This window comes from Rattus norvegicus, chromosome 7 (genome assembly GCF_036323735.1).
Source record: "Rattus norvegicus strain BN/NHsdMcwi chromosome 7, GRCr8, whole genome shotgun sequence".
Classification (NCBI taxonomy): Eukaryota; Metazoa; Chordata; class Mammalia; order Rodentia; family Muridae; genus Rattus; species Rattus norvegicus.
Genome location: NC_086025.1, coordinates 19,133,501 through 19,143,699, shown reverse-complemented (window position 1 = coordinate 19,143,699; position 10,199 = coordinate 19,133,501). Strand labels below are relative to the sequence as shown.

Sequence of the window (10,199 nt, the reverse complement as noted above, 5' to 3'; positions counted from 1 at the left end):
ATTTGTATGGTGCTCATGTGCGATAGTCAACTGGTCAACATCAATAGCACAAGAAATCTGAATGGAGGAAAATGTTACTGAGTTAACTCTTGTATTAATATCCTATAGGAAGGTATAAAGGGATTTTCTTCATCAGTCACTACAATGGGAGCATGGTGTCCCATCTGGAGATGTGCGATTAGAAGGCATCATTATCTGAGCAGGAAAGTCAGGTCAGCATGCCAGTCAGCAGCTCTCCTCTGCCACTCTGCCAGCTCTCTTTCACTCCCTGACTACAGGATCATGCCTCGTCTGAGTTTCTGCCTTGACTTCTCGTCATAGATGGACAATGGTCAGGAAATAGGAGCCACATTAAATCTTGACAATGGTCAGGATATAGGAGCCACATTAAATCATTTGTGCTCCTTGTTGCTTTTGGTCATAGTGTCTGTCAAATCAATGCAAAGTAACTTATGCCAGACACACATTTTTGTACACTGGTCCACATCAGGCAGTGGTTGTTTTGTGGCAGAGCAAGAAGGAAGGGAGGCTGATAGACCCTCCCCCCACTTTTAGAAAGGGTATTGTTGGGCGGAACCCTGGGGGATGGGCAAGCCTAACTGTCAGAAACTGTAGTTTAACTTACATTGCCTACTTTACTGCCAGATATGAGGTACTCAGATACTCTGCCTTTATCTCCACAAGAGGTTTCTCACTTTGGAGCATGGAGGTCCCAAGTCAGGGTTTCTCTGTGTAGCCCTGACTAGCCTGGAATTCCCTCAGTACACCAGGCTGGCAAGTAACTCATGGATCCACCTGCCTATGTTGCTGGAAGTAAAGGTGTGCACCTCCACCACAAGGCTTCCTCCAGGCATTTGCAATCATTCAACTACCAAATGTGGAGGGTCTAGTGACCATCCCCAGGCACCAGGCACAGGGATAGAAGCTAATGGGAAGCAGGCCCAGTAGCCCAAGCGAACAAAGTTCAGAGGGGCAGGAGGAATACATTTAGACACTCTACACAGCAGGGTGATGGTCTTTCTACAGCAATCTCTCCTAAGGTGTTCAGAGCAAAGGATTCTTTTGCCCGTAGCACCTTAAATAGGCAGCACAGATAGCCATAACCCCCTTGGTTTGAGGGAAGTGGGAAGGGAATCAGCCATGTTTGGATTCCTTTTGGAGTTAAATCCTAAAAGCACAGATAGACATAACCCCCTTGGTTTGAGGGAAGTGGGAAGGGAATCAGCCATGTTTGGATTCCTTTTGGAGTTAAATCCTAATGGCTCCATATTCTGTGTGCAGGCCCCAGCCTATTGGCCTCAACAGTTGTACAGTGAAGAGGCAGGAAGGACTGAGGCTGCAGTTGACCTGGCCCATAATGAAGGTCCTGCACTGGATAATAGTCACTGAGAATAACTTGGGAAGGAATATGAAGGTGTCCTGAGGAGGCAGATCTAGGAGTGCACTTGACCTTTCTAGAAGGCCATCAACAAAACTGAAACAGGACTCTGGAGACATTCCTGTCTCCTATGATTTAGATGATGGAAACTGAGTGTACCAAATAATGAAATTTCACTAGGAACCTGGACAGAAGGTGGCCTCTATGCCAGGTGTCAACACGCCAGTCACAGACAACACACAGGGGAAACAACATCAGGCCTTTGGCATCAGACACTAGAAAGTACTGCTGTAAGGTCTAGTGAAAGAATGCTAGAATAGGTGTACTGTCCTATCGTCCAGAATTACAGGTGTGAGTGAGACATTTATAGTGACCATAGTTTTAGTTGCTGCATAGCTCCATGGCTCTGAGAATGTGATACCTCTGTCCAAGGGAGGACTGACCTAGCTGAATCCAACAGCGAACACACTCTGCTGTATGGGAGGCCATATGCAAGCACAGACCTAGGACAATTACACTGACCTCAGAGGGTTAGGGAAAGATAGCACAGTCCTCAGGACAGCAGGATCAACATACCTCCAGGTACAAGGAAGACATTTAGGATGTCTGTTCTGTGAATATGAATTTGATGCTGGCGTCTTGGTAGTCCTTAATAAAACTAAAATTCTGTCTTATTTGGCCCTCTCCAAGTATCCAGAACTGCCTTTTTCCTGTACCATGCATGGGTCATAAAAATCCACCCTTCCTGGAGGCAGAGGCTTACAACCAGACCCCAAAAATGTGTGAAACCTTCTGGGGGCTGTGATGCTGGTGGTATCCTAAGTCTGCTGGGCCTATAGAGGCAGGGAGAAGTATCTCAAGGAATGAGAGGAAGGTGGGTTTTCCTAATGGGCTTTTGCTTCCAAAGAATGTGGTGAGGATCTGTTACATCTAAAGAGAAATAGGTTTCTCATCATGAGTTCCATGATAGGTTTCTCCGTCAGGAGAACAATTAATCATCAAGGCAGGATGCTTCCCATTTGGAAGAAGAGAGAGAGAAAGACTTTAAACATCCTCTGGGACTTCTATAACTTTCCAAAAGTACTTTCTATAAAGGGATATGGCAATGCCACTGAAGGAATGAGAGAGCACTGACTTAGGGTCAGACCTCCAGTTCATCATATGTCCCACAGCAAAAATTCATTCATTCATTTATTCATTCATTCAGTCAGTTAGTCATTCTCTTCCTGTTTCTCTCACACCTTTGTCCTTCCCTCTTCACTGAAGTAAAATGTGCCTACAATGTCCCTAGTGTCCCCTACCCATGAACCAGTTTTCCAAATAACACATTTTGTGCTTCCAGCCTACAATAGCAGGATTCTTTTGGATTTAGTTCTTTGACCTCAATTCTGTGTGTCATGACAGTCACAGAAACGATGGCAGACTGCTGCCTCCCAGAGCACCCAACTGACATGCAGTATATTTACTTCTTCTGCACTTGGGTGGTCATGGGTTTGTTTCTTTTGTTAGGATCCCTATTCTACAGTTGTGCATTGTTTCTCCTAATCAACTCCAAAATCCAGATGATCCTGTTTAAGTGAGCCATAGACTTCATTAAATCCACTGAGGTCCTATTGCGCTATACAAAGACCCTGGAAGAATTGCTAAGTGAGTCTTCACATATTACTGAGAACCTGAGAGCTTGGAATAGCTGGCAGGCCTCAGGAAAGCAGACAAGATTTTCTTGCAGATGTCCTCTCTAGACAATTGTCTCTAGACATGAGGAGACTCAAGCTGTATTGCATGGGCAGAAGAGCAGGGCCTCCTTGTGGACACCTAGGAAGATACCAAGGTCAAAGATCCCACTATACTCAGGGTGTGCCCAAGAGTAGTGATATTAGTCCCTGAGAATCCTTATACATGGGTCCAGGTTTAGCCCTCATAGAGGATGACATAGGGACACTCAGGAAGAAGTACAGGGTTACACTGAAAGTAAAGGGAGGAAGCCTGCCCTGAAATGCTTTCTCCTAGCAGTTGCAGGAGAAGAGAGAGGGAGGAATTACTTAGAGTCAGTGAGTGTTTAGGACTGAGCTGGTCACTTCAACTTCTGGGTTTGAGTATAAATACAGATACTCAGAGACATTCTCTGACTTTTATGTTAATAGTCCACCATAACGAGTTCACTGACATTGCCCTACGAATTCCACAGGAGGAAAAGCAAGCATTTTTGAAGAGTAATGTACATTCTAAGGAGTGCAGGTTCAAATCAGTGTCTGGGTAGAGGTCAAACAACAAATGAGATTTCTGTGTCTCCTCGTTCAGCAGCCTGCTGCCCCCTTTGATCTCCTGAATCAATTATTCCTCCCATTGCATCTTCCCAATTCTTTTTTAAAGACTACACATTGTTTCCAGACAAATCTCTGTTTCATGATATTGTCCACTGCGTCCAGTAGACTGCTTCATACTCCAGCATGAAATGGATGTAATTTGAAATGCTATCTTAATCAGTTGTGACGAGTGATATGCCTAGGATGTAAGCCTGGGAATATTGGCATTTCATAGAGAATCTGTACTTTTCCCTCTCCAGAGTCTGACTTATGTCCACAATAGAAATCACTTTGTCTGTGGTAGGCTAGTTTTGTAGACTGAAGCACTTTTTAATCTCTATAGGACTGCTTCTGAGTGTGGGTGGGCTTTGTTCAGGCATCTTTTTCCGTCATGTTTTCTCCAGGGACCAGAGGAAAATGCATTTGCAATTAGTACTCATCAGGTGACACATGAGCCGATGCCCAGGGACATCCCTCTCTGGACTACAGAGGCTGTCCTTCTCTTGGTTTTCATATGACGGGGGCTTCATTCTATCAGCACTTCAGTGCATGCTAAACTCACAAGCTACAGACAGGAGGCCTGTCTCTAAACACAATTCCTAGGTGTGAAACGGTTTGCCATTTCAATCTTTGGAAGAATCAAGATGGAACTCTTTTGAACTGCAAGAGGTAAAACAACCCTGAGAGTCCTGCCTTCATTCTATCCTCTGCAGTTTGCAAACAGATTGCAAGCACCTTATTACCAAAATGGCAAGGGATCTGCTCCTGAACTTTGCTGCAGTTCGCATAAAGGACAGCCACAGAGTGACACTGGGAGGCCTCACTGTATCTGGGGCTCCAATTCATGAGACAGCAGAAGAAAATGTTAAGCATGGAGACAGTTTTCCCCATGACATTTCTTCAGATAGGTGTGGTTCTAAACACAGCGGCCTGAGCAGGCATGAACAGAATCAGTGCTTCTTAAATTATTGGGAAAAATTGAAGGACAAGAAATTTTGAGGATAGAAAAATATATGGCCATGGACCAAGTCTTTGTGAAGGCCTTCAGCCAAGCCCACATTTATGGCATGATCCAGTAGTATTAAGTATGTCTTCATTATTTTCTCATACTGTCACTTCTGCACATATGACATGTATGTCATAGAAGTCACAGCACATGGGAGGCTGAGGTGATGTGGCCTGGATAGTTCTCACTTGGAATAGTCTGTGACTTTTCCTCACTCATCTTTGGTTTCTCAATATCTTCTAGCAGAGGCCTCTCTGGGGCAACTGGTCAAAAGTTGGTACATGAGGGGGTTTATCTGGCAAGGTAAGGGACATGGAACTTTGTGGGTTCCTGTTAGGATGTTGTCCTGCAGCTCACCCTGTGTGTTTCCTATGCAGAGGAGGTGCGCTGCTCTCTTATCCCAGAGAGCTTCCTGCCCAGACTGCACTCAACATTACCATTGCATGACTCCCTCAGGACAAGGTCTGGGGCCCGGAAGGGTTCAGGTTCACAAGGTACAGCTCTAGCCTTTGGGAAGAACAAAGTCAAACACTTGATACTGCTGTCTGCATAAGCAGCTGGTTTGGGCTTTGTTTGGGGGTTGGGGGTAGTATTGAATGCCACTGCGGTCTCTTCAGATAGTTTCTGTTCCCTTTCCTCACACAGTTAGCAAGGTTCTTCTGCCAGGATTAATATTCAGTTACTTTTCTTTAACATGACCCTTGAAAATCGGATTCAGATGCTGGAGAACATCAATATCAAAACAATGTAGTAAGATGCTTCTCTGTGCCTTCCTCGACACTATATGCTTTTCAGGTCCCTGCAAAGCCATGGTAGGATAATTTACAGAGTCAAGCCTTCACAGCTATGCAGGAAAGCAGCATGTACTGAATGCCTAGGTTCTTCTTTCTGAAGAGATTGGCCATTAATTGAGGTTGAGAATTTTCCTTGACCTCTGATGAGATATACAGGAAAAATCCCAACATATGGAGGTGAAATTGAGCCAAGATAGGTACATAAGAGTCATTTCGTTTTACAGGGGGAAAAAAACACATCTCCCTGGACTATAGGGACCAAACCCCAATCCAAAGCACAAACATATCCACACGGTGTTTTCCTTTTTTTTTTTTCCACTTATAATTCCCTCATGAATGATCCATGAGAACAGGACCTGGAGAGGTGGAGAGTGTCCCGCTCACTACCTCAGCACAGTGCCTGTCTTGACTGTTGCCTTCAGAGCCTTTTTCTTCCTAGTGACAAAGATCAGCACCTATGTAGGAGATTGAATTAGGTTGGTACCCCTAGGGTCATGTGCTTCAATACAATTCCTAGTTGGGACAACAGTTTAGGAAGAATTAGGCAGTATAGTCTGGGGAAGAGCAGTGTCCCTGGGGCTGGGTTTACAGGTATCAAAGCCCAGGCCATTCCAATTGATTCTCTCTCTGCCTCCTACTTGTGGTCCAAGTGAGCCCTCAGCTGTTCTGTTCACAATGGTTTTGATGATCCCAGTGGATACTCAACTTGTAAATGAGTTTAAAGCACACATTCACTTTTATACGTTTGCTGCCTGGGTCCAGGTGTCTTTTTGCAGCGAATGTAAGGAACATGCAGACCTTAGTAGCTATTGCTTTAGTGGATCCAATGCACTGAAATTTACTTATTCAAAAGTCAAAGCCAGTGGATATTTTAGTGCCTTTTGCTGTCGAGTCATTAATATATATTTGTGAATGCTAAAGGCATGTTATTGAAGGGAAGGGCGATCCACTGTCCTGGACACTTGGAGTACTTATAAATCTCAACCATGACAACCATGAGTGGTTATCCTGCTATCAGAGGCTTCAGAAATGCAGCTTATCCAAGCTGAAGCCAGTGCTGGCTGAAGCACATAGAGAACAACTGCCCAAGTAACCCCTTCTTCTAAGTGACCCCACACGCTCTCCTGAGCATGGAGCACCTGTGAAGTCAATGTTGAATAAGATAGACTCAGGTAGACTAATTCTGTGGTCTTTTGCTAATTCCACATCTGGGTTACACAGGTATTTGTTTATGTCTTCTCAGGCAATGCCACCTTGGTGCACATATAATGCTTTAAAGAGAAAAGATACAGGAATATTGATAAGAATATTTCATTTAGATCCTGGTTATCATGCTCTATTACCTTCATATGTCAGTCTGCAATTTGCAAAATGTATTGATGTTTAATGTCTCAATAAACAATGTCAAGATAGTGGCGATACTTTATGTCCGGCACTCTCTGCCCAAATAGTTTTCTTTGACTCCTCCTCTTGCAGCCGGCCCTCCTCTATTCTGAGGTCAAAGAAGTTTCCTACAGCAACATACTGAGTATCTAGCTGGAAAGGCTTTGATGTAACGAGGACCTGGTATAGATTAATTGTAATAGGATGGTGTAATGTACAAGGTCAATGTTGTGATGAACACTGCCATACAAGCATACCATTTCATTTCTTAATGCTTCCTGCCTGCTTTAGAGGACCTAGGTTCTTGGAAGATATGGGTGGGTGGGGGGTTGTGGCTTTTCTTCAGAGACTTTTGAAATAACAAAAAGGAAACAGGAAACAACAGGGAAGCTCTCTCTTATGCCCATTCTGATGAGACACCCAATTTTCTGAGAGGGTGATGAAGGTTTCCTTGTCCAAGTCTTCCTTAGGCGACAGTGGAATTTCCTGTTCTGATGTGCTCATGTGTTCACAGGGGCAGAACCATCTACAGAATACAGGGCACAGGCAGTATCTGCTCCTCCTCTTGGGACAGTGTAGAGCAATGGAAAGCATGGGAGCTCTTCTTGCCCCCTGTGTCCTGACAGAGTCAGGGCAGCAGGTCCATGCTCTCCTGAGGGCTGGTAAAGGAGGAGGACACAGTTGGGCTCACAAGCCCTTCCGTTGGGTGGAAGACAAGACATGAAGGGGTGTGCAGGAGTCGGGGTGGTGGAGCACCTGGATCCACAGGCTTGGATGAAGTCTTAGATCCATGCTCACATCTTGTGTCTGTTCTTCTAGAGTAGTTAGGGCCCCATCTTTTCCATTTACTTTTTTGGGGGATTCCAGTTACTTGACATGAAACTCCATGATTCAAAGCCTGTCCATAATGTTAGAATCTGGAGAAGTCACAGTCTACATATTAACTTCACATTTCATTACCTGGGAATGTCCCTCCATGTTTTCTATGGAGGAACTCAACTTTGGGGAAAATGTGAGTGTCTGGGGATTTAGATTTCAATTTACCAAGAGAAGTGAGTTGCAATGTCATAGGTCCCTGTGACAGTATTTGTCTTTTCCATGGTGTTTACTATGAATGTGTGGGAACATGTGGTGATAAAATAAAGTAGCATGCCCAGACTGCCCACATCTGTTCTTCTGCCATCAAATGGCTCATCTAGTGTGAGGTCTACAGCATTATTCCCTTGGACCCATGCTGCCTTTTCAGGAAGATGCAAAGTCTGCATTGAGGTTCAGGTCATCTCTGTCTATTTCTCATCAACCTCTGACTCGCTGAGGATATTCTGGTGTTTATGTCTGCACAGACCAAGTCAAGGCTATGTCAGTAATTTATGGCTGTCACTATTTGCACAAATATTTTTGCCCCTTCTTCCTGCTTGGGGCCTCCTCCATTATTGGTTCAAGAAGTCCCCTGCTGGAGCACACTCAGTATTTACATGGACCCCCTTTGTCATTAGTAGGTCCTAGAAGAGGCTAATGATTATAGCATGGTATAGTGAAGAAGGTCAAGGAAGTGATGCACCATCCCGTACTTGCCTAGAAACTCATGGGTTCTGTGTCCTGCCTTGTCAGAGGACCCATATTCTTGAGACATATGTAGTAGGGTTTTGTCCTCAGAGACTCCTTCAGAGAGGAACAGGAAATCACTGATATCTTGCCCAGTCCTTGAAGCACCAAATTCTCTGAATGGTTCATGAGGGTTCCTTGTGCAAGGATTCCTTAGATGGCAGGGACATTGTCATTTCTGGTGTGCTGATGCAGACACAAGGTGCAGACACATCTTGAGAATGGAGGGCATAGGCTGTATCTCTGCTCTTCTTCTTGAGACAATGCAAAGCAAGGTCAGGCATGGAAGCACTTATTGCCCCCTTTTGGCCTGACAGTGTCAGGGCAGAAGTCCTATGCTATCCTAGGGCTGGATATGGAGGAGGCCAAAGTTGGGGTCACTCTCCAGTCTCTTTTGTGGAAGAAGAGAATAAAGGGGTGTATTCATGATAGGTGTGGCATAGGTCACGGATCTCAGGGCTGATGTAAGTCTTAGATCCATGCTCAAATGTCTTCTGTCCCTTTTCTTGTGAATTTTTATTTGTCCACATCATTTTGCTAAATTTTTCTTTTTTATGGAATGCAATGCCTTGAAAATATAGAATTCCATCCTCAGAACCTGGCTATAATGTGAGAATCTGGATAGATCACAGTCGAGATATTTACTCACATTTCTTTTACCCAAAAATGTCAATATTTTGAATGGAGGGCTTCTTTTACGGAAACGCTGTGGGTCTGCAGAATTAAGTTTTCATTGGTTAACAGAAGTGAGTTGCAATGTCATAGGTCGCTGTGACAATCTATTTCTCCATTCCTTTCATGCTGCTTGCTCTGAAGTGGTGGGACCCTGTGGTGATAAAATAAAGTAACCTGCACAGACTCGCCACATGTGCCTCCTGGTTCACCTAATGTGAGCTCTGAGGCATGAAATCCTAGGTCTCATTCTGCAACTTCAGTAAGGGGCGGGGTCTGCCTTGATGGTCAGGTGAGATCTATAAATTTCACATTATCATCTCCATCTTTTCAGATATTCTTGCATTTTATATCTGAATGGAGAAGGTCAAGGGCATGGTACTACTTTATGGCTGCCACAATTGCTGAAAATATTTTCTTTGCCTCTTTTTCCTGGTTGGACCCTTCTCCATTATTAGGTCAAGGAGTCCCCTGCTGGGGCACACTCAGTATCTTCATGGACCCCTTTGATGTTAGTAGGCCCTAGAAGAGGCTAATGCTGTTACGATGGTATAGGGAAGAATGTGAACAATGCGGTGCTCACTCCCATACTTTCTTACCCATTCATGGGGTTCTGTATCCTGCCTCTTTCACAGGACCCATATTCTTGAAAGTTATATAGTAGGGTTTGGTCTCAGAGATTCCTTGATGTAACAGATCCTTGACAGGAAATCCCTCCTTTTCTTGCCCAGTCCCTTGAATCACCCCATTCTGTAGGTGTTAATAAGGGTTCTTTGTGCAAGTATTCTTTAGATGGCAGGGGCACTTCCTCCTCTGGTGTGCAGACACATGGGGCAGACCTCTGTTGAGCATGAAGGGCACAGGCAGTATCTCTGCTCATCTTGGGACAATGTAAAGCAATGGCAGGCATGGAAGCACTTCTTCCCACACTGTGGCCTCAATGTGTCAGGGCAGCAGGCCCATGTTCTCCAAGGGCTGGACTCCAAAGTTGGGGTCACTCTCCAGTCTCTTTGCTGGAAGAAGAGAATAAAAAGATGTGCTCATGATAGGTGTGG

At 44.6% G+C, this 10,199-nt stretch overlaps 1 long non-coding RNA gene across 1 annotated transcript in view; it reads right to left on the bottom strand.

Annotated features, from left to right (window-relative positions):
• Positions 1-2,270: 2,270 nt before the first annotated feature.
• The window catches only part of LOC134479848 (uncharacterized), a 35,636-nt gene continuing 27,707 nt past the window's right edge, over positions 2,271-10,199 (bottom strand). Inside the window, exon 2 of the long non-coding RNA XR_010053645.1 lies at positions 2,271-10,157. This is a non-coding gene — a long non-coding RNA (uncharacterized LOC134479848). The remainder of the gene's footprint in view (positions 10,158-10,199) is intronic.